Consider the following 22,688-nt stretch of genomic DNA (forward strand, 5'->3'; position numbering starts at 1 on the left):
AGAAGACTCTACTTAAGAACACTGGTTATACTGCCAGGGCTTTGACTGGAATGTCATACCTGAGAGACATGTGCATGGACTCAGATATGAACAACTTTAAAGAACTAAGATTGACTTTATAAAGCCAACAAAGCCCTTAGAAGAACTGGCCTGGTACCTTGCTTACAGAGTTCCCAGCAACCTTACCAGGTGAGTAAAGAAGGTCACTTCCTGGCAGGTGCAGAGACCTCGAGAAGAGAGAAATTCATCCAAATCTACAGGTACTGCAGGCAAAGCCTGATGGCAAGTCTGGCTTGGCTGTCTGGCCTCAAGAGACCTTTAAAAGTTCAATCTGAAATTCTTACAAAAAGTTCCAGCAAAGCATATTTAAAAGAGCCTGTGTAATCAATTGCTCTTCTTGCTGCACCTGGGCAAATAATCAAGCCAGCTGTTAATTATTTTCTTAACCTAGTTACTTCTAGTAAAAATGAGAGTGATTTTAGAGAGAAGTATTGTTTCAATAATGCAGCCTCCTTCCAGAATAAAAAATCCAACTCCAGATGTTGCTACATAACCTAATAACACAATTTGTTTTATCTTGCCTAGAAGCCACAAAACTGCAAATAGTAATAGAAATGAAACCCAGAATAGAAGCGCCAGCCTTCTGAGGCCCTCTCAACTGACCAGTGATGGAGACCTAGCTGCACCCTTTACTGCGCCCCCTTCTCAGCCAGATGCAGCCAGAGCGGTCATTGCCCCTTTTCCCTAGCAGCAGCTAGAGTCTCTATCTGTAGAAGAAAGAATGAGACCATACCCATAGCCTTCCCCGGTAAAAACAGGTATTTAATCCCTCCTCCCGAAGGATGGTGGGCTTGTAACACTGGAGTGACCCCATGTGTCTCTACTTCTGCCTTCAACTCCTCCCGTGATTTCTGTATCATGGTTCAGCTGGTGCCCAGGTTGATGTCTCATTCGTGGCTGAATTTGAACTTAGGCATAGATATAAGAGAGAGCCGGTCTCGCTGACCTTAGCTGTGTTGTTAGGGATAGGAGTCGCAGCCGGAGTGGGAACGGGGGCAGCTGCTATTGTCCAAGGGAACCAACATTATGAAGGACTAAGGACAGCTATTGATAAAGACTTAAAGACCATAGAGCAATCCATTACAAAACTTGAAGAATCTCTGACTTCCCTCTCTGAGGTAGTCTTGCAGAATAGACGAGGGCTGGATCTGCTGTTCCTAAAAGAAGGAGGACTGTGTGCAGCTTTAAAAGAAGAATGCTGCTTTTATGCAGATCATTCTGGAATAATAAGAGATTCAATGTCAAAGCTTAGGGAAAGGCTAGACCAGAGAAAGAAAGAATGGGAAGCCGGCCAAGGGCTATTTGAATCTTGGTTCACTAGATCCCCATGGTTTACAACCCTGATATCCACTCTGGCTGGGCCCTTACTCATCCTTGTGTTGCTCCTCACTTTAGGACCCTGCATACTAAATCGGCTGATAACTTTTGTTAGAGAAAGAGTGAGTGCCGTTCATGTACTAATGGTGAAGCAACAATATCATTCACTCACCCCACAAGAAGATACAAACATTCCATGATTGGAATGTCCCTAAAGAGAAGTGGGGAAATGTAGGATCTGAATAATCAAAAGCCAGCATAAGTACAGCCATCTTAAAGGCTTAAATACCACCCCCTAACCTAGAAGGAGGAAAATTATTAGAATCTTGAAAAACAAGTTAGTCAGCCAGTGTTAAATGTAGTGACCTTTAGTTAGCTGACCTCAAATCAGTTAATCATACACACCAAGCTTATCTTGCTAGAACCACCCTAAACATTCCGAAGGTAATCTTATCTAACCAGACCCCAGGATGTGGCCCCAGCCAAAGATTTATGTGTCTATGAAAAAACACTGTATTGTGATTGTGGAAAATGTTGCCCCCTTTGAAAATTCTATAAAACCTTCTGGCTTTGTGTGCTCAGGGTCCTTGTTGAGACCCGCTGCATCGGGCTAACTTGGACCCCAGCTAGCTGGTTCCTGAATAAATTCCTCTTGCTTATTGCATCAAGAGACGCCTTTCGTGAGTGATTTGGGGCGGCGTTCTCCTCTGGGAGAATCCAACATAACTACACTGTTTGCAGAATATGCCACTGAAAAGGAAGAAATCCCTGACACACAGGCTAGCTTTCTCTCCTCCTATGCTCACAGAAAAGTTAGTTAATCAATCCCAGCACTCCCTTTTATTGATTTGAGGCATCCCCTCAGAATCCTCCTCAGGTGAAACTTCAGATGAAAACTCTTTGTCACCCCTTCCCTGGAATGCAGGCTGTGCAATCAGCCTCTGCTCCATCTGTTTTGAACTCTACCCCTTGGAATTACCTCATTATTTCTAGTTTTAAAATACATTTATGGCAAATAGGAAAGGAGACTTCAAAAAATGGAAGGTTATAAGCATTTGGGCATGTGATTCTTTAGAAAACTTTCTTTTCACTGATTTATTTGCTATACTAAGGCAGCCCTTTGTTATTTGTAGAATTTGTCAGAGCAGTTACTACTCACTCTCAGAGATCAACTAGGGTCAGAATCAGTACTGCCGTACCTCTAGTTTACTTGTACCATTTAGTGTAACATACTGATGGTTAAACTCTTAGCCTTTAACATGTATATGTGTTCTCTTTACAGGAACATCACAAAGCTGAGTTATCATCCCATAATAATTCCACAGGGAATCAGTAGAAATTTCCATTTGGTTTAAAATATTATGCAAGTCCAATGTTTCCACCTTGATAGTCTCTGGATGATCCACTCTTTGTTGAAGGTAGGGCAATATATTCACTATTATTACTGTATAGTCTCTTTCTCCCTTCAGATCTATTAGTATTTGCTTAATTTATTTGCATGTTTCAATATTGGATGCGTATATATATTTATAATTGTATCTTCTTGATCAATTTACCCTTTATCACTATATAATAATCTTCTTTAGTTTCTTTCAGTACTTCCTTAAAGCCTAAGTATAGCTACCCCTGCCATTTTAATTTCCATGTGCAAGAAATATCTTTCTCCATCCCTTCACTTTCAGCCTACGTGTATCCTTAAAGGTGAAGTGAATTTCTTATAGGTAGCATATATTGAGCCTTTTTATTTTTATCCATTCAGCTACTTTATACCTTTTTATTGTAGAACTCAAGCTACTTGCATTTATTTACTGATAGGTAAGGACTTACTAATGCCATCTTAGTTGTTTTCTGGATGCTTCATAGTTCCTTTTTTTCCTTTCTTCTACTATTTTCTGTCTCTTTTCCTCTCAGCTGCTCTGTTTTCACTCTCCTGTTATGCTATACACCTCAGCAACCTGTTTGAGATGAGATAGAATTGGGTCTCTTTGGCAATGCCCTGCACTGCTGAAGAAGCTGAACACTCACTCACATGCTCTCACTTTCTCCTAGGGGAGAACTCATGGGTCAAGAAGGCTTCTCTTCACAATTGTTGTGCTATCTTATAATAGGGGTGTCACAGGTAAAGGGAAACTGTTCCCGTTTTCCTCCTCAATGCACTCAATCTGGGCTTTTTTTTGTTCTATGAAAACATGCTGGAACTTCTCCACTCAATTCTCATAGTTCCACAAACAGGTTCTCATAGATGGGTGATGTCAAAATCACTTTTCTTTGGAAGAAGATGGTGGAAAACTCATATTTCACCATTTCGATTATTTACCCTTTTATTCCCACATGGTTTTTCTGATTTTCTTTACTTTTTTGTTCATGTTTTCCTTTAGCTCTGTGAGCATATTAGGGCCTTTGCTTTAAAGTATTTGTATAGAAATTCCAGTGTCTGGATTTCCTCAGGAACAGCTTCTATTTATTTTGTTCTTTGAATGGACCATATTTTCCTGTTTCTTCATATGCCTTGTTATTTTTGTTGTGTTGAATATTGGACTTTTAAAAATTCTAATGCAGCAACTCAAAAAATCGGATTCCCTCCCTTACCAGGGTGTTCTAGGTTTTTATTACTGCTATAGAAATCCTTTTATTTAGTTCTTTCCAAAATATTTTTGCAAAGAATATAAAATTTTTTTCTTCCTATGGTCACTGAAGTCTCTGTTCTTTCACCCATGTATAGCTGATATATTGACAGACATTTCCTTGAATGCCAGAAGCTAAGACAGAATTAAAAAACAAAACAAAACAGTCCTGTTCCCCCAGAAAGGATGGAGAAGAAATTTTAAAAACATACACAAAGGAGAGCATTTGGCTCAAGATGGTGGTGTGAGGAGGATGGCAGAAATCTCCTCTCAAAACCATACATATTTTTGAAAATACAGCAAATACAACTATTCCTAAAAGAGAGACCAGAAGATACAGTATAACAGCCAGGGTACATTGACATCTGCAAGAACTCAGCATCTCACAAAAAGGGTAAGATACAAAGCTGGGACCTGGTGGTACCTGAGTGCTCCCCTGACCCCAACCCCCACAGGGAGGAAAGGAGTCAGAATGGGGAGGTAGTAAAAGCACAGAACTGCTAAATAACCAGCCCTGGTAATCTGCACTGGGAGCACAGACACACATTGCGTGGCATACTGGATATTAAAGAAATGAAAAAGTAAAATCTGAGATGGAGACTGTGGGTGGGTCCCCACAACTGGCTCCCCTGGGACAAAGGGGATAACAGGTGGACAAAATTGTCCTAGAATTCTCAGCCCAGCAGGCTGGGAATCCTGAGGAACTTCAGATGCCCTAACCCTCTGGGTGCAACACAGCTCTGAAGCCCCTCACGGAGATAAGCAGTCTGCTGTTCATTCTCCCCTGCGGGCATTGCAAGCAAACCAGCTGAATCACCATTGCTGCAGATCAGCCAGGGAGCAGCCCCGACCACAGCAACAACACAGAGTCTTTTCCCAGCATGCACTAACCACGCCAGACCCAGAGGCTGCTGCCAGCATGCAGCTGCCTGGTACAAAGAAGTTGGCACAGAGTCTGGAAGGAACGAAGGGTTGCCATTCTCACAGGTGAACACATGCTGTGCACCTGCATCCCCCTCCACCCCCTGCAGAGCCCTAGGCTATTCTGAGTGATGCCCTGCTCACGCAGCTCAGAGAATTAACCGAGAGACTGTTCCCTGTGTGCAAGTAACAAGCACAGGGAGTGGAGAAGGGCAAGGTGACCAGCAAGCAGGAAGGGACTTTGTTCTTTCAGCTGACACATGTGCCACCTGCCAGCAACCACTTCTATCACCATGAAAAGGCAGAAGAATCTGGTCCAGTCAAAAATCACTCAAACAACCCCAGAGAGAGGGCCTGGTGGGATTGATATAACCAATATTCCTGAAAAAGAACTCAAAATAAAAGTCATAACCATGCTGATGGACCTGCAGAGAAATATGCAAGAGCTAGGGGATGAAGTCTGGAGGGAGACAACAGAAATGAAACAATCAATAGAAGTACTCAAGAGCAGACTGGATGAGGTACAAGAGAATGAATGGAATAGAAATCAGAGAGCAAGAATACAGAGAAGTTGAGGCCGAAAGAGATAAAAGGATCTCCAGGAATGAAAGAATCTTAAGAGAACTGTGTGAGTAATCAAAAAAAAGAGCAATATTCACATTATAGGGGTACCAGAAGAAGAAGAGAGAGAAAAAGAGATAACATTATAGGGGTACCAGAAGAAGAAGAGAGAGAAAAAGAGATAGAAAGTGCCTTTGAAGAAATAATTGCTGAAAACTTCCCCAATCTGTGGAAGGAAATAGTCTCTCAGACCATGGAAGCCCACAGATCTCCCAAAGCAAGGGACCCAAGGAGGATAACACCAAGACATATAATAATTTAAATGGCAAAGATCAAAGACAAGAAGAGGGTATTAAAGGCTGCCAGGGAGAGAAAAAAGATCACCTATAAAGAAAAACCCATCAGGCTATCATCAGACTTCTCAACAGAAACCTTACAGGCAAGAGGAGAATGGCATGATATATTTAATGAATAAAACAGAAGGATAAAAGAATACTGTATCCAGCACAATTATCATTTGGATTTGAAGGAGGGATTAAACAATTTCCAGATAAGAAAAAGTTGAGGAAATTTGCCTCCCACAAACCACCTCTACAGGGTATTTTAAAGGGACTGCTCTAGATGGAAGTACTCCAAAGGCTAACCAGATGTCACCAGAGAAAATAAAATCACAGTAAAGAAAGCAGACCAACCAAATACTAACTAAAGGCAAAAAATGAAATCAATTACCCACAAAAGCATTAAAAGGAAACACAAAAAAGTAAAGAACAAAACAACTAACATATGAAGAGTAGAGGGGGAAGAATAATAAGGGAGAGGAATAAAGAATCATAAGACTATGCTTATAATAGTATAATAAGTGAGTTAAAGTTAGACATTTAGATAGTGAAGAAGCTACCCTTAAACCTTTGGTAACCATGAATTCAAAGCCTGCAATGGCAATAAGTACATATCTACCAATAACCACCCTAATTGTAAATGGACTGAATACACCAATCAAAAGACACAGTGTAATAGAATGGATAAAAAGGAAATACCCACCTATATGCTGCTTCCAAGAAATGCACGTCAAACCCAAAGACATAAACAGACTAAAAGTGAAGGGACAGAAAATGATATGTCATTTAAACAATGGAAAGAAAAAAGCAGGTGTTGCAGTACTTGTATCAGACAAAATAGACTTCAAAACAAAGAAAGTAGGAAGAGATAAAGAAGGACATTACATAATGATAAAGAGGTCAGTCCAACAAGAGGATATAACCATTATAAATATATATGCACCCAATACAGGAGCACTGACATATGGTAAACAACTACTAACAGAATTAAAGGAGGAAATAGAATGCAATGTATTCATTCTATGAGACATCAACACACCACTCACTCCAAAGGACAGATCAACCAGACAGAAAATAAGTAAGGACACAGAGGCACTGAACAACATACTAGAACAGATGGAACTAACAGACACCTACAGAACTCTACACCCAAAAGTAGCAGGATACACATTCTTCTCGAGAGCACATGGAACATTTTCCAGAATATACTACATACTAGGCCACTAAAAGAGCCTCAGTAAGTTAAAACATATTGAAATTCTACCAATGAACTTCTCAGATCACAAAAGGTATAAAACTAGAAATAAATTGTACAAAGAAAACAAAAAGTTTAACAAATATATGGAGGCTTAACAGTGTGCTCCTAAATAATCAATGGATCAATAAACAAATTAAAATAGGGATCAAGCAATATATGGAAACAAATGACAAGAACTGCACAATGCCCAAACTTCTGTGAGACACAGTGAAGGCAGTTCTGAGAGGAAAGTATACAGCACCAAGGCCAAGAAGGAAGAACAATCCTAAATGAATAGTCTAAAGTCACAATTATTGGAGCTGGAAAAAGAACAAATGAGCCCCAAAGGCAGCAGAAGGAGGGACATAATAAAGATCAGAGAATAAATAAACAAAATGAAAAAGAATAAAACAATAGAAAAAATCAATGAAACCAAAAGCTGGTTCTTTGAGAAAGTAAACAAAATAGACAAACCCCTAGCCAGACTTATTAAGAGAAAAAGAGAATCTACACATATAAACAGAACCAGAAATGAGAAAGGAAATATCACAAGAGACCCAACAGTGATATAAAAAATTATTAGAGAATACTCTGAAAATATGTATGTTAACAAGCTAGATAACCTAGAAGAAATGGACAACTTTCTAGAAAAATATATCCTTCCAAGACTGACCAAGGAAGAAACAGAAAATCTAAACAGACCAATAACCAGCAACAAAATTGAAGCAGTAATAAAAAATTTACCCAAGAACAAAACCCCCGGGCCATATGGATTCACTGCTGAAGTTTATCAGACACATAGAGAAGACATAATATGAATTCTCCTTAAAGATTTCCAAAAAATAGAAGAGGAGGGAATACTTCCATACTCATTCTTTGAAGTCAGCATCTAATACCAACTCTAATACCAAAATGAGGCAAACAACCCACAAAAAAGCAAAAAAAGAAAATTACAGACCAATATCCCTGATGAACATACATGCAAAAATACTCAAAAAAATATTAGCAAACTGAGTTCAAAAATACATCAAGAGGATCATACACCATGATGAAGTGGGATTCATTTCAGGGATGAAAGGATGGTATGACATTTAAAAATCCATCAACATCAGCCACTGTACCAACAAAAAGGACAAAAACCATATGATCATCTTCATAGACACTGAAAAAGCATTCGACAAAATTCAACATCCATTCATGATGAAAAACTCTCAACAAAATGGCTATAAAGGGCAAGTACTTCAACATAATAAAGGCCATATATGACAAACCCACAGCCAATGTCATACTTACATGTGAGAAACTGAAAGCTTTCCCTCTAAGATCAGGAACAAGACAGGGATGCCCGCTCTCCCCACTGCTATTCAACATATTACTGGAGGTCCTAGCCCCCACACTCAGAAAAAAAAAGAAATATAAGACATCTAGATTTGTAAGGAAGAAGCCAAATTGTCACTGTTTGCAGATGATATGATATTGTACATAAAAAACCTTGAAGAAGGGCTGATTAAAGATGGCAGCATGAGAGGAGAAACAGAGGCTTCCTCCTAAAACTGGATACAACTAGAAAATGTAATTAGTGCAACTAATCCTGAGAGAGCAAGAGGAAAGAAGATGGCGTCAGACTGCACACACCTGGAGAAAAGAGCAGACCTCACCTAATGGGGTAACATACCAGAATGGTGGCTTTGTGAGACCCAAGCTCCTCCCCCACCCCAGCTCACCAGTGGGAGGAAGAGAAACGGAGCAGGGAGGGAGTGGAAGGCTTGGAACTGCTGAGTACCTAGCTCTGGAGATCTGCTCTGGGAGCAAAAACCTGCATTTCATGGTGCTTTCATGAGATTGCATGACTACTGGGTTGGAAAGTTAATACAGGCAGAGTTCCTGGGGAGACTCAGATTCTGGCTGCTTGTGGAAAGCAGGGATCCATATCCAGCTGCTCTGGGATGAAAACTTATACCTGTGTGACTGGCCCACTGGCTCACGCAGTGGAGACAGGCACAGCAGCTAGGAAGAGTAGAAGAGCTCTTTCATCCCCCCAGGCACCAGTACCGTGCCCCTGCAACCCCCGACCTTGCTTCAGGGGCTGAGCAGCTCCAGAATAGAGCTTCTGGACACTAGAGGGAGCAATATACAAACATGAAACACCAAAGGAACCTTGTCTAGAGTAAAATTATTAATACAACTCCCGAGAAAGATTTAAATGATATGGACCTCGTGATTCTTCCTGAAAGGGAGTTCAAAATAGGAATCATCAACATTCTAATGGAGGTGTGGAAAGACATCCAAGAACTCAGGAATGAATTCAGGTCAGAGCTCCAATCATTGAAGAGCATGATGAAGGGTATTAAAAACAGGTTGGATATGGTGGAGGAGACAATAAATGAAATAGAAACTAGAGAAGAGGAATACAAAGAAGCTGAGGCACAGAGAGAAAAAAGGAACTCTAAAAATGAAAGAATATTGAGAGAACTGTGTGCCCAATCCAAGCGGGACAATATTCGCATTACAGGGACACCATAAGAAGAAGAGAGAGGAAGGGATAGAAAGTGTCTTTGAGGAGGTAGTTGCTGAAAACTTCCCCAATATGAGGAAGGAGATAGTCTCTCAGGGCACGGAGATCCACAGATCTCCCAACACAAAGGACCCAAGGAAGACAACACCAAGACACATAGTAATTAAAACGGGAAAGATGGAGGATAAGGACAGACTGTTAAAAGCAGCCAGAGGCAGAAATAAGATCACATGCAAGGAAAGCCCATCAGGCTAACATCAGACTTCTCAGCAGAAACCTTACAGGCCAGAAGGGAGGGGCATGATGTATTTAATGCCATGAAGCAGAAGGGCCTGGAAACAAGATTACTTTATCTGGCGAGATTATCATTAAAATTTGAAGTAGGGATTAAACAATTTCCAGATAAGCAAAAGCTGAGAGAGTTTACCTCCCACAAACGATGTCTACAGTCTATTTTGGAGAGACTGCTATAAATGGAAGTGTTCCTAGGGTTGGATAGCTGTCACCAGAGGTAGTAAAACCATGGTAGAGAGGGTGGATCAGCTGATTGCAAGGCAAATGCAAAATTAAATTCACTATCCCCAATGTCAATCAAGGGATAGACAAAAAGTACAGAATTTGATACCTAATATATAAAGAATGAAGGAAGAAGAAAAAGGAGGAGAAATAAAAAAGAACCTATAGATTGTGTTTGTAACAGCATACTAAGTGAGTTAAGTTAGACTCTTAGTAAGGAAAGTAACCAGGAACCTTTGGTAACCACGAATCTAAAGCCTGAAATGGCAATAAGTACATACCTATTGATAATCACCCTAAATTTAAATCGACTGAATGCACCAATCAAAAGACATAGAGTCACTGAATGGATAAAAAAACAAGACCCATCTATATGCTGCTAAAAGGAGACTCACCTCAAACCTAAAGACATGCACAGACTAAAACTCAAGGGGTGGAAAAAGATATTCATGCAAACAATAGGGAGAATAAAAGCAGGTGTTGCAGTACAAGTATCAGAAAAAATAGACTTCAAAACAAAGAAAGTAGCAAGAGATAAAGAAAGACATTACATAATGATAAAGGGGTCAGTCCAACAAGAGAATATAACCATTATAAATATATATGCACCCAACACAGGAGCACCAGCATATGTGAAAAAAATACTAACAGAATTAAAGGAGGAAATAGAATGCAATGGATTCATTTTAGGAGACTTCAACACACCATTCACTCCAAAGGACAGATCCACCAGACAGAAAATAAGTAAGGACACAGAGGAACTGAACAACACACTAGAACAGATGGACCTAATAAGCATCTATAGAACTGTACAACCAAAAGCAACAGGATACATATTCTTCTCAAGTGCACATGGAATATTCTCCAGAATAGACCACATATTAGGCCACAAAAAGAGTCTCAGTAAATTCAAAAAGATTGAAATTCTACCAACCAACTTTTCAGACAACAAAGGTATAAAACTAGAAATAAATTGTATAAAGAAAGCAAAAAGGCTCACAAACACATGGAGGTTTAACAACACGCTTCTAAGTAGTCAATGGATCAATACCAAATTAAAATGGAGATCCAGCAATATATGGAAATAAATGACATAAACAACACAAAGCCCCAACTTCTGTGGGACGCAGCAAAAGCAGTCTTAAGAGGAAAGTATATAGCAATCCAGACATATTTAAAGAAGGAAGAACAATCCCAAATGAATAGTCTAATGTCACAACGATCGAAATTGGAAAAAGAAGAACAAATGAGACCTAACGTCAGCAGAAGGAGGGACATAATAAAGATCAGAAAAGAAATAAACAAAATTGAGAAGAATACAACAATAGAAAAAAATCAATGAAACCAAGAGCTGGTTCTTTGAGAAAATAAACAAAATAGATAAGCCTCTAGTCAGACTTATTAAGACAAAAAGAGAATCAGAATCAACACACATCAACAGAATCAGAAACGAGAAATGAAACATCACGACGGACCCAACAGAAATACAAAGAATTATTAGAGAGTACTATGAAAACCTATATCCTGACAAGCTGGAAAACTTACAAGAAATGGACAACTTCCTAGAAAATTAAAACCTTCCAAGACTGACCAAGGAAGAAACACAAAATCTAAACAAACCAATTACCAGCGAAGAAATTGAAGTGGAAATCAAAAAACTACCCAAGGAAAAAAACCCCAGGCCAGATGGAATTACCTTGGAATTTTATCAGACATACAGAGAAGATGTAATACCCATTCCCCTTAAAGTTTTCCAAAAAATAGAAGAGTAGGGAATACTTCCAAACTCATTCTATGAAGCCAACATCACCCTAATACCAAAACCAGGCAAAGACCCCACCAAAAAAGAAAACTACAGACCAGTATCCCTGATGAACATAGATGCAAAAATACTCAACAAAATATTAGCAAACCGAATTCCAAAACACATCAAAAGTATTATACACCATGACCATGTGGGATTCATCCCAGAGACGCAAGGATGGTACAACATCCGAAAATCCATCAACATCATCCACCACATAAACAAAAAGAAGGATATAAACCACATGGTCATGTCCATAGATGCTGAAAAAGCCTATGACAAAATTCAACATCCATTCATGATAAAAAGTCTGAACAAAATGTGTATAAAGGGCAGGTACCTAAACATAATAAAGGTCATAAATGATAAACCCACAGCCAACATCATACTGAATAGTGAAAAGCTGAAGGCTTTTCCTCTGAGATTGGGAACAAGACAGGGATGCCCACTCTCCCCACTGTTATTCAACATAGTACTGGAGGTCCTAGCCACAGCAATTAGACAAAACAAAGAAATACAAGGAATCCAAATTCGTAAAGAAGAATTTAAACTGTCACTATTTGCAGATGACATGATATTGTACATAATAAACCCTAAAGACTCCACTCCAAAACTACTGGAACTGATATCGGAATTCAGCAAAGTTGCAGGATACAAAATTAACACACAGAAATCTGTGGCTTTCCTATACACTAACAATGAACTAATAGAAAGAGAAATCAGGAAAACAATTCCATTAACAGTTGCATCAAAAAGAATAAAATAGTTAGGAATAAACCTTACCAAGGAAGTGAAAGACCTAAACCCTGAAAACTATAAGACACTCAAGAGAAATTAAAGGGGACACTAACAAATGGAAACTAATCCCATGCTCTTGGCTAGGAAGAATTAATATCGTCAAAATGGCCATCCTGCCCAAAGCAATATACAGATTCGATGCAATCCCTATCAAATTACCAACAACATTCTTCAACGAACTGGGACAAATGGTTCAAAAATTCATATGGAAACACCAAATACCCCAAATATCCAAAGCAATCCTGAGAAGGAAGAATAAAGTGGGAGTGGATCTCCCTCCCCAACTTCAAGCTCTACTACAAAGCTACAGTAATCAAGAGAGTTTGGTACTGGCACAAGAACAGAGCCACAGACCAGTGGAACAGAATAGAGACCCCAGAAATTAACCCAAACAAATATGTTCAATTAATATTCTATTAAGGAGCCATGGACATACAATGGGGAAATGACAGTCTCTTCAACAAATGGTGTTGGCAAAACTTGACCACTACATGTAAGAAAATGAAACTGGATCACTGTCTAACCCCATACATAAAAGTAAATTCAAAATGGATCAAAGAACTGAATCTAAGTCAGGACACCATAAAACTCTTAGAAAAAAACATAGGCAAAAATCTCTTGGACATAAACATGAGTGACTTCTTCATGAACATATCTCCCAGGGCAAGGGAAATAAAAGCAAAAATGAACAACTAGGACTATATCAAGCTGAAAAGTTTCTGTACAGCAAAGGACACCATCAATAGAATAAAAAGGTACCCTACAGTATGGGAGAATATATTCATGAATGACAGATCCGAGAAAGGGTTGACATCCAAAATATATAAAGAGCTCACACACCTCAACAAACAAAAAGTCAACAATCCAATAAAAAATGGGCAGAGAAGCTGAACACATAGTTCTCCAAAGAAGAAATTCACATGGCCACCAGACACATGAAAAGATGCTCCACATCGCTTGTCATCAGAGAAATGCAAATTAAAACCACAATGAGATATCACCTCACACCAGTGAGGATCGCCACCATCCAAAAGACAAACAACAACAAATGTTGGTGAGGTTGCAATTAAATGGGAACCTCCTTCACTGCTGGTGGGAATGCAAATTAGTTCAACCATTGTGGAAAGCAGTATGGAGGTTCAATGCTCAAAATAGAAATACCATTTGACCCAGGAATTCCAGTTCTAGTTTACCCTATGAATGCACCACTCTAGTTTGAAAAAGACAGATGCACCCCTATGTTTATCACTGCACTATTTACAATAGCCGAGATATGGACGCAACCTAAATGTCCATCAGTAGATGAATGGATAAAGAGACGTGGTATATATACACCATGAAATATTATTCAGTCATAAGAAGAAAACAGATCCTACCATTTGCAACAACATGGATGGAGCTAGAGGGTATTGTGCTCAGTGAAATAAGCCAGGCTTAGCAAGACAAGTACCAAATGATTTCACTCATATGTGGAGTATAAGAACAAGAGAAAACTGAAGGAACAAAACAGCAGCAGAAGTACAGAATCCAAGAGTGGACTAACAGTTACCAAAGGGAAAGGGACTGGGGAGGACGGTTGGGAAGGGAGGGATAAGGGCGGGAAAAAAGAAAGGGGGAACTACGATTAACATGTATAGTGTGTTGGGGGCACGGGGAGGGCTGTGCAACACAGGGACGACAAGTAGTGATTTTACAGCATCTTACTATGTTGATGGACAGTGACTGTGAACAGGTATGTGGTGGAGACTTGGTGAAGGGGGTAGCCTAGTAAACATAATGTCCTTCGTGTAATTGTGGATTAATGATACCAAAATAAAATTTAAAAAATAAATAAATAAATAACAATAAAATATAAAGAAAATTGATAGCCTTTAGCTACATTCATCAAGAAAAAGAGACAAATAAAATCAGAAATATAAGAGAAGTTACAACCAACCATACAATTGATCATATATGTAATCCAACATGTAATTTTTTATGTAACTAAATTTTTAAACAATTTTTGTTTTATGATTTGTGTTCTGTTTTTGTTCTATGGTATAACCATTCTCTTGCATTTATTCCAAATCTTACATATTTGTACTTTCAATAAATAAAATATAAATACAAATAAAATTAATAATATAAATACAATAATTTACCTAATATAAATTTAAAAAATAAACAAAGCATATATCTAGTCCACAATGTAGATTTTATTTCCTTCCAATGGCTAAACCAAATTTCCAAATACATTTATTGAATTAGGTTTGATATAAAATATATGTCTTTTATCCTTTCTATATTTCTCTTCAAATAACATTGGCTATGCTTAGCCCACTATATTTTACTTTGAAATGTAAATTAATTTGTTACATTCCTTTTAAGAAATTTTGCTGTTACTCATGATCGCATTGGCAAGTAGTGATCTCTTTCCAATATTGAGACTTCTCATGCATGTCAATGGCATGTCTGTTCGTGCTTTCACAACTTGTGTTGGACACAATCCTTGTGAGCCTTCTCAGATTCCTCACCTGTTTACTTCTTTTTTCTTTGGTTAGTGAAGATCTTGTGTAAAGTCAGCCCTTCACTGTTGGTCATTGATGAAGTGTCACATGACGGATGTGGGAGTCTAGCTTACTGGCCAACAGCTTATGCATTGAAACAGATATTTGTGGGAATTAGCTCCCCAAGGGGTAAACCTTGTCCCATAGGAAGGTGATGATAAAAAAAGCTAAAGGTATACTTTTTCATTTATCCCTTGTATGAACTGTTTTGAGGGATAGTTTCTTCCTGTAAACCTTCCAGAGAAATCAACTCAAATAAACACGAATCAAATAAACAGGCTGCATTAGTCTGGTAGGACTGCCATAACAAAATACCACAGATTGGGTGGCTTCTAAATCATGGATTTATTTTTGAATGTTCTGGAGACTAGAAGTCCGAGTCAAGATGCCAGTAGGATCAGTTACTCATGGGGTCTCTCCTCCTGGCTTTGAGATGTTCACCCTCTCACTGTGGATTTGCATGGTCTCTTCCCTACGAGAGCATGCCCAAAGTCTCTTCCTCTTTTGGTTACTAGACTCCCCCTATTATCAAGTCCCACCCACATATCCCATTACAGCCACTGTCCATCAGCATAGTAAGATGCTATAGAAACACTACTTGTCTTCTCTTACATAATGTGTGCTAATTGTAATGCCCCTTTTTCCTGCTTCTACCTCCCTTTCCACCCGTCCTCCCCAATCCCTTTCCCTTCGGTAATTCTTAGTCCATCTTGGGTTCTGTGAGTCTGATGCTGTTTTGTTCCTTCAGTTTTTGCTTTGTTCTTATACTCCACAGATGAAAGAAACCATTTGATACTTGTCTTTCTCCACCTGGCTTATTTTATTGAGCATAATACCCTCTAGCTCCATCCATGTTGTTGCAAATAGTAGGATTTATTTTCTTCTTATGACTGAATAATATTTCATGGTGTATATGTACCACGTCTCTTTATCCATTCATCTACTGATGACCAGTTTATGCCGGGGTCTCTCCTCCTGTGTTTGAGATGTGCACCCTCTCACTGTGTATGGTCTCTTCTCTACGAGAGCATGCCCAATGTCTCTTCCTCTTTTTATAAGAACACTAGTCATACTGAATTAGGGCCTCACCCTTATGTCTTCATTTAACCTTAATTACCTTCTTAAAGATCCTGCCCCCAAATATAGTCACACTGGGTAAGGTAAGGGCTTCAACAGATGAATTTTGGGAGGACACAATACAGTCCAATATACTCTGCCCTTTGGACACACTAAACTCATGACCCATAAACACTAAGTAAGGACAGAGAGAGAAGGTAGCCACTTACAAGCTGAGCGAGGTCTCACAAGAAACCAACCCTAGTAACTCCTTGATCTTGGACTTCTAGCCTCTAGAACTGTGAGGAAATAAATTCCTGTTGTTTAAGACATCCAGTCTGTGGTATTTTGGTATGGCAGTCCTAACAGAGGAATACAGATTTGGGTACTGACAAGTGGGGTTGTCTATAAGAAATACCTACAAAAATTCTTAAATCCTTTATGAAATCTAAATTTCCCTCCAGTGAACCATTTCACACATGAATAGGATGCACACCATCTGCTTTAGAGGGAAATGTAGAAAAGCATTGCCTATTCTTTAAGAAGTGATACCAATTCTGTGTGTAGGGAATAATTCCTTTTCATATGAAGGCTATATTTTAAACAATTTTTAAGAAAGGCACATGTTTTGGCAATACTAATTCTCCTTTTGTCCACTTTCTCCCCATCATTTCCTATAGCTCAGAATCTATGAATTTGCTCTTAGTAATTGTGAATTAACTTCATACATGTATATATATGAATGTGGGTGTCTGCACACATAGGTACAAAGCTGACATTTGCTAACAAGAAAAAAAAATGTTAATCTTTTAAGAAACCATCAAAGAATTTACACTTTTAATAGAATATGTGATAGAAAGTAGGTAAATGACCTTAGCTGACTTTGTGAACTTCATTGTGAGGTAGAACTGAAGGATATTCTCACTGCTTGGAATTTTAATTGCCTTTCCTGGGTGTTGTCTCATAACTGACCACAGAACTCTCTATTATGGTAACCTAAAGACATCTGTTATGGATACTTTTAAAGCAAAAAGCATGTATACATGCATATGCAAGTGTTTAGAAGGCAGTTGACTGTCTTCCAGTAGAAACAGAAGCACAAGCCTCTGTGGCCCTTCGCTCCCCAGAGACCTGTGTGTCTCTCTAATATGGTGATGGGATGTTGTCCTGGCAGAACTCCAGATAAGTGTGCAGCACAAACAGGCTAACCACTAACTAGTTGAAGGGAGCTTGAGCCAAGAATTTACAGGAGACAGTGAGCTTATAAATTGCCCTCATGTCTGGTTCCCCAAATGCCTGTCCTGCAACAGTGATGCTAATTGAGCTGTTCATCAAACCCACCAAGAGCCTCTACATCTGGATTGTCATTCTTCCTAGCATGTAGGGCTTTCTTTCCACTTTTATGAAAAAATAGAAATTATTTTAAAAGCTGAGGAAATACAGAGCTGGTTCCCTTTAACACTGAATATGCAGTTTTTCATGGATAATCCAACATTTATGATATTGTTCATTATGAAAAATTGACTATCTTCTTCCCTTTGCAGACATAAAGCCCCTTACCTGCCTCTTGATTAATAGAAATATGAAATGGGGAGAGTAGTTTCAGTGTGAAGTCTCTTTAGCAAATATCATTTATTCTTGTGACATAGGTACACAAGGAAAGATTTGTGATGATGTAGAATGACATCAAGCAAAGTGAGGCACTCATCCATTGTCTTCCTCCCTGTGGACTTTGCAGCTCAACAGTGCAGCACTTCCCTCTTTGCTATACAGCAGGGGAGATTAAGCCACCTAAGACCTGCGCCAATGGTGGTGTGTCAGTGTTCAGGGCTCTTATTTTACTACCACAATAGTTGGCCAGATACACGAATGCTAAATAATGTGATCACTTGTATCAGTTTGGTGCTTTGTTTTAATTCTGGAAGAACGTTTTTCCACTACTTAACACATAATAGTTTCATCTTGGCAAACATTCAAAAAGCAATTGATTATTACCGAGGATGACAAAGAGCCCAAGCCACCTGCTGTCTTTAAACTTGAATATATAATATTTGCTTGACACCAGGTGTAATGGCCTTGGGTTCTTAGAAGTAAGTTTTATTTTTTAGTCAGGATATTGAAAGGAAAATCAGAAAATTTCTTCTCTTTTTTAAAAATTGAGGTACGTATAATAAAATGCACAAATCTTAGTGTACAGCTTGATAAATTTTGACATGTGTAGTCAGTCAAGCAACAGTAACCTAAATCAAGATATCAGAAGCCCAGAAATGTTCATTTCGTTTTTTTTTTTTAGTTTTTTAAAAAATTGCTTATGTATGTTACTTTATATCCCACAAGTAATCAACCTACTCCAGTTATTATGGAGATTCCAGAATTGATTCAGAAGTACAAATTTTCATAACTGCATTTCTTAATCATTGCAAGTTAATAGTGAAAACAACACTGATGAATTCTACACAGCTTTTTTGTGTAAGGTCAATGGATTTATTAGGTGACTGAATTTATGTACTCTTGCAAGAAAAGCATATTAAGCATGTGGAATGTAGATGGCACCAGGGTAAAGAGCTTGGTTATTTGGGACTCTGAACTCAATCTTCCTGGAGAGCAGTGTTTATAAGGATAGTAGATGAATGACTCAAATAGGGAATTCACAGAAATCATCCTTCTGTATATTAATGATAAACATACCTAACTGTTCCTGTTGGAAATTCTAACTAATCTGTCTCTGTGTCTTCAATCCTATATGCCTTCTCTCTCAGCGTTGCTCACCTGATATGTCTTTCAATTTATCTGTTATATCTATTGTCTATTACATATCTATTTATGTAACAATCATCTTAACTGCAACTTTTTTGCTCTCTTACAGTACATATATTGATTGTTTATTGCACCTTCAGACTGGTGTATATCTAAAAATTTGGTATATATCTCAAATCTGTTTTGGTATATGACTCTGATTACTATTCTATGTTGATCTTTTTCCTCTCTATATATTTAGTGCTTTCAAGACTTTGTGTATTTGTCCCTTTTTCTAACAAAACAAGCCCACCTATTATATCTTTATTTTGCATGATTTTATCTGTATCTGTTGTTTCTTTATATATAATCCAGTGTCCAATGTGTACTTTACTCAGCTTGTTACTTTTCAACTGATTATGATATCTGATTTCCTTCCACAAAATAAAATAGGAATGACCAGGAAAGGTGACTCACCATGAAGAAGCAATGAAAGGGACAAATTTTAGCACTCCAGCAGGTTTTATATTGCTAAGCTTTTCTGACCAGCCCCAGCTGGAGATGGTTCTCCTTCTGGTCATCTCCTTCATATACCCTGTGACACTGATGGGGAATACAGCCATCATACTGGTCTCATACTTCAATCCCCAACTCCACAGCCCCATGCATTTCTTCTTCTCTAATCTCTCCTTCCAGGACCTCTGTTTCACTACCAGTATTGTTCCACAAATGTTTTGGAATTTCAAGGGCCCTGAGAAGACCATCAGCTACATCGGCTGTGTGATCCAGCTATATGTTGCTTTGGAGCTGGGCTCCACAGAGTGTATTCTCCTGACTGCTATGGCCTATGATCACTTCAGTGCTATCTGTCGACCCCTCCACTATGGTGTTATCATGCACCCAAAGCTTCTCCAGCAACTTGCAGCCGTGGCCTGGATTACTGGCTTTCTGGGGCCCACAGTTCAGACCGTCCTTGTTTTCCAATTGCCTCTCTGCAGCCACCATAGGGTGGATGATTTTGTGTGTAAATAGCCAGCCCTGATTAAAATTGCCTGTGTGAACACAACCTTTCTGGAAAATGAGCTTTCCATAGCTATTGTCTTCTATGTGGTTACACCTCTGGGGCTTATTCTGGTCTCCTGTGTTTGCATTGTTAGGAGTGTGCTGAGGATAAAATCCACCCAAGGAAGGAGGAAAGCATTTGGGACCTGTAGGTCACACCTAATTGTTGTGGTTTTGCTTTTCGGGACTATATTTTCTTTCTATATTCAACCCAAGGGCATGTATGCACAGAATTACAGTACATTCCTTACCCTCTTCTACACTGTAGTAACACCCTCACTGAATCCTTTGATCTACACCGTGAGAAACAAAGAATTTAAGTGGGCTCTATGAGAATTAGTGAGAACAGATCCTAGTTAAGGAGAAATGTGAAATATACTCCCATGCAATCCTCAGCTATTGTGGAATTTTTTGCAACATTTAATTTATGATTCTCATTTCACTTATAAGCTAAATCTCCTAAATAACATCGGAGTGAAATTTCCTTTCAATGATATCTTGAAGTTACCTTCTTTTAATTCTTCTTTCCAAAAATGCTATAGCTCTTTTTCAGCTAATTTTGTAGAGCATTTATGAATAAATAAATACTTATAGGTCTGTACATATGTATCATACTTTCATAAATTCTGGAATTTCTGCTCTAGAGACTAAATAATGACTGGTATAGTTATGACAAATCTATTTCTCCTTACAGCAGTAAATTTACTTCATGGATGTAGAGCCTGGATCATAGCTGCAGAAATTTAGGTTGACCTTAGAATGTTTCCTGTTATTTCCTAGGTCTCACATTTAATAATACTATAGACAATAGGTGTTCTGTCTGTAGTTCATATGAAATTATAAAGGCCCTCTGGAAAACCCACAATTATCTAACCAACTGCCTTGTTTAGGGCATTGTTCGTTCTTGTTCATTTAGTAGAGGCATCTAGGATTAAGTACACAGAGATATTTCTGATCTCTCCAACCCACAGAGGAAGCCTCGAAGGGATATGAGCCATGACACTGAATATTTCTCAGGTGCATGTCAGCACAGAAAAGCTTTCTGTCTCTTTTGAACCCTTTGGATCTAAACCTAAAATCTAAAATCTAAGATGAATGTGCCACCTCTATTTTAAGTGTTGTCATCATATCAAATATTTAAATTTGACAAAAATAAAAATATTTCTCTTCATCATTTACATAGCACTTATGTTTATTGCTGTTTTATAGTGTGATAGAATTTATAAAATTATATTTCCACATATTAAGTATTTTTATTTGTTCTAATAACATACTTAAAATTTTTGGTGACTTTTTAAATTAAAAATATTAGTCTTGTTTTGCATATATTCACAGCAGTTATATATTTACAAAATATTGTCAAGATCTTTATTGCATTTAATCTAGAGCCTACTTAGACATACATGCAGCATGTTGTTTTAAAGTATGATTTTATAAAAAAATCAATGATGTTAACAGATTAAACCTAAAGAATCATTCTAATACAGATAAATAACTCAAGTTAAATGTACCAAAAAGTTGAATGGGATGGTAAAATGACATCAACCACACTGGAGAAGAAAAATATGATCTATTAAGAAATATTGATTAGGTAACTTTTTTGCATTTGTCCATGTAAACTTTGTAGTTTGCTGTTCATAAGATAAAGTTTGATTGACATTAATAATTATAACTGAGGTCATATTCAAATTAAATATTTTTATTGATCAACAAGAACAGCCAAATGCCTAAGAACCAATATAATTACCGAAATCACTTAAACTCTTATAATTTCAAATAGATCATAAATGGAAAAACTACTAAAAATGATACCCTTAGACCACATAAAATGAGAATTTTAATGTTTCATATATACTTTCCATTTTTAGCAGCTATACTTAGAGACTAATAGTCCATGATCATTAGTTTCCATGTGTTTTTACAAAAACATTTAAAAAATACTCTATAGAAAAAATATAAGTATTAGCATTTTAATATTTACATAAATGATCACTTACATCAGGTTTTTTAAGAGCTATTCATATAGCTATCCAGATTATTTCATGATATGTAGGTATCACATTTTATTTAGTTAAGAAAATTGATATTGTTTCCAATTTTTCATTATTTCAAACAATGCTGTAATAAACATTCTTGTGTAAATATGTTAGTACTTATGTGAGAGTGTTCTGTGTAGTAACTACAAGTGTAAACTGTCTGTTTGAGGATATGCCTATTAACAATCATAAAAATCAAATTTATACTGTAAAATTTTTCTACAGAATAGCTGTATTGATTTATCCCCACCAATATTATATGAGAAAACTCATTGCCCATCCTCCTTCAACAAATGATGTGGTCAGAATTTGACCTTTAGAAATTTTGCAAAGCTAAATTGCTAAAACTATTCATTGTCCCAACTTGTAACAATTAAGATGATTACATTGTTTTCTCTTTATAACATATCATGTAGTTACTGTATTAAAAGATTTTCCAACTTGAAGTAATACCTGTGTTTTGGCAATAAACTAGTAGTGATGCATTATTTTTAGAATAGTGCTTTTCTATTTAATATAGTCTTTTAAGAGTTATGTAAAATGCTTTATTCATATTTATAA

At 37.8% G+C, this 22,688-nt stretch overlaps 1 pseudogene; it reads left to right on the top strand.

Annotated features, from left to right (window-relative positions):
* The first annotated feature begins 19,518 nt into the window (after window positions 1-19,518).
* On the top strand, window positions 19,519-20,424 carry LOC108404481 (olfactory receptor 2G3-like; annotated as a pseudogene).
* Window positions 20,425-22,688: the final 2,264 nt, after the last annotated feature.

The sequence above is a fragment of the Manis javanica genome, chromosome 16 (genome assembly GCF_040802235.1).
Source record: "Manis javanica isolate MJ-LG chromosome 16, MJ_LKY, whole genome shotgun sequence".
NCBI lineage: Eukaryota > Metazoa > Chordata > Mammalia > Pholidota > Manidae > Manis > Manis javanica.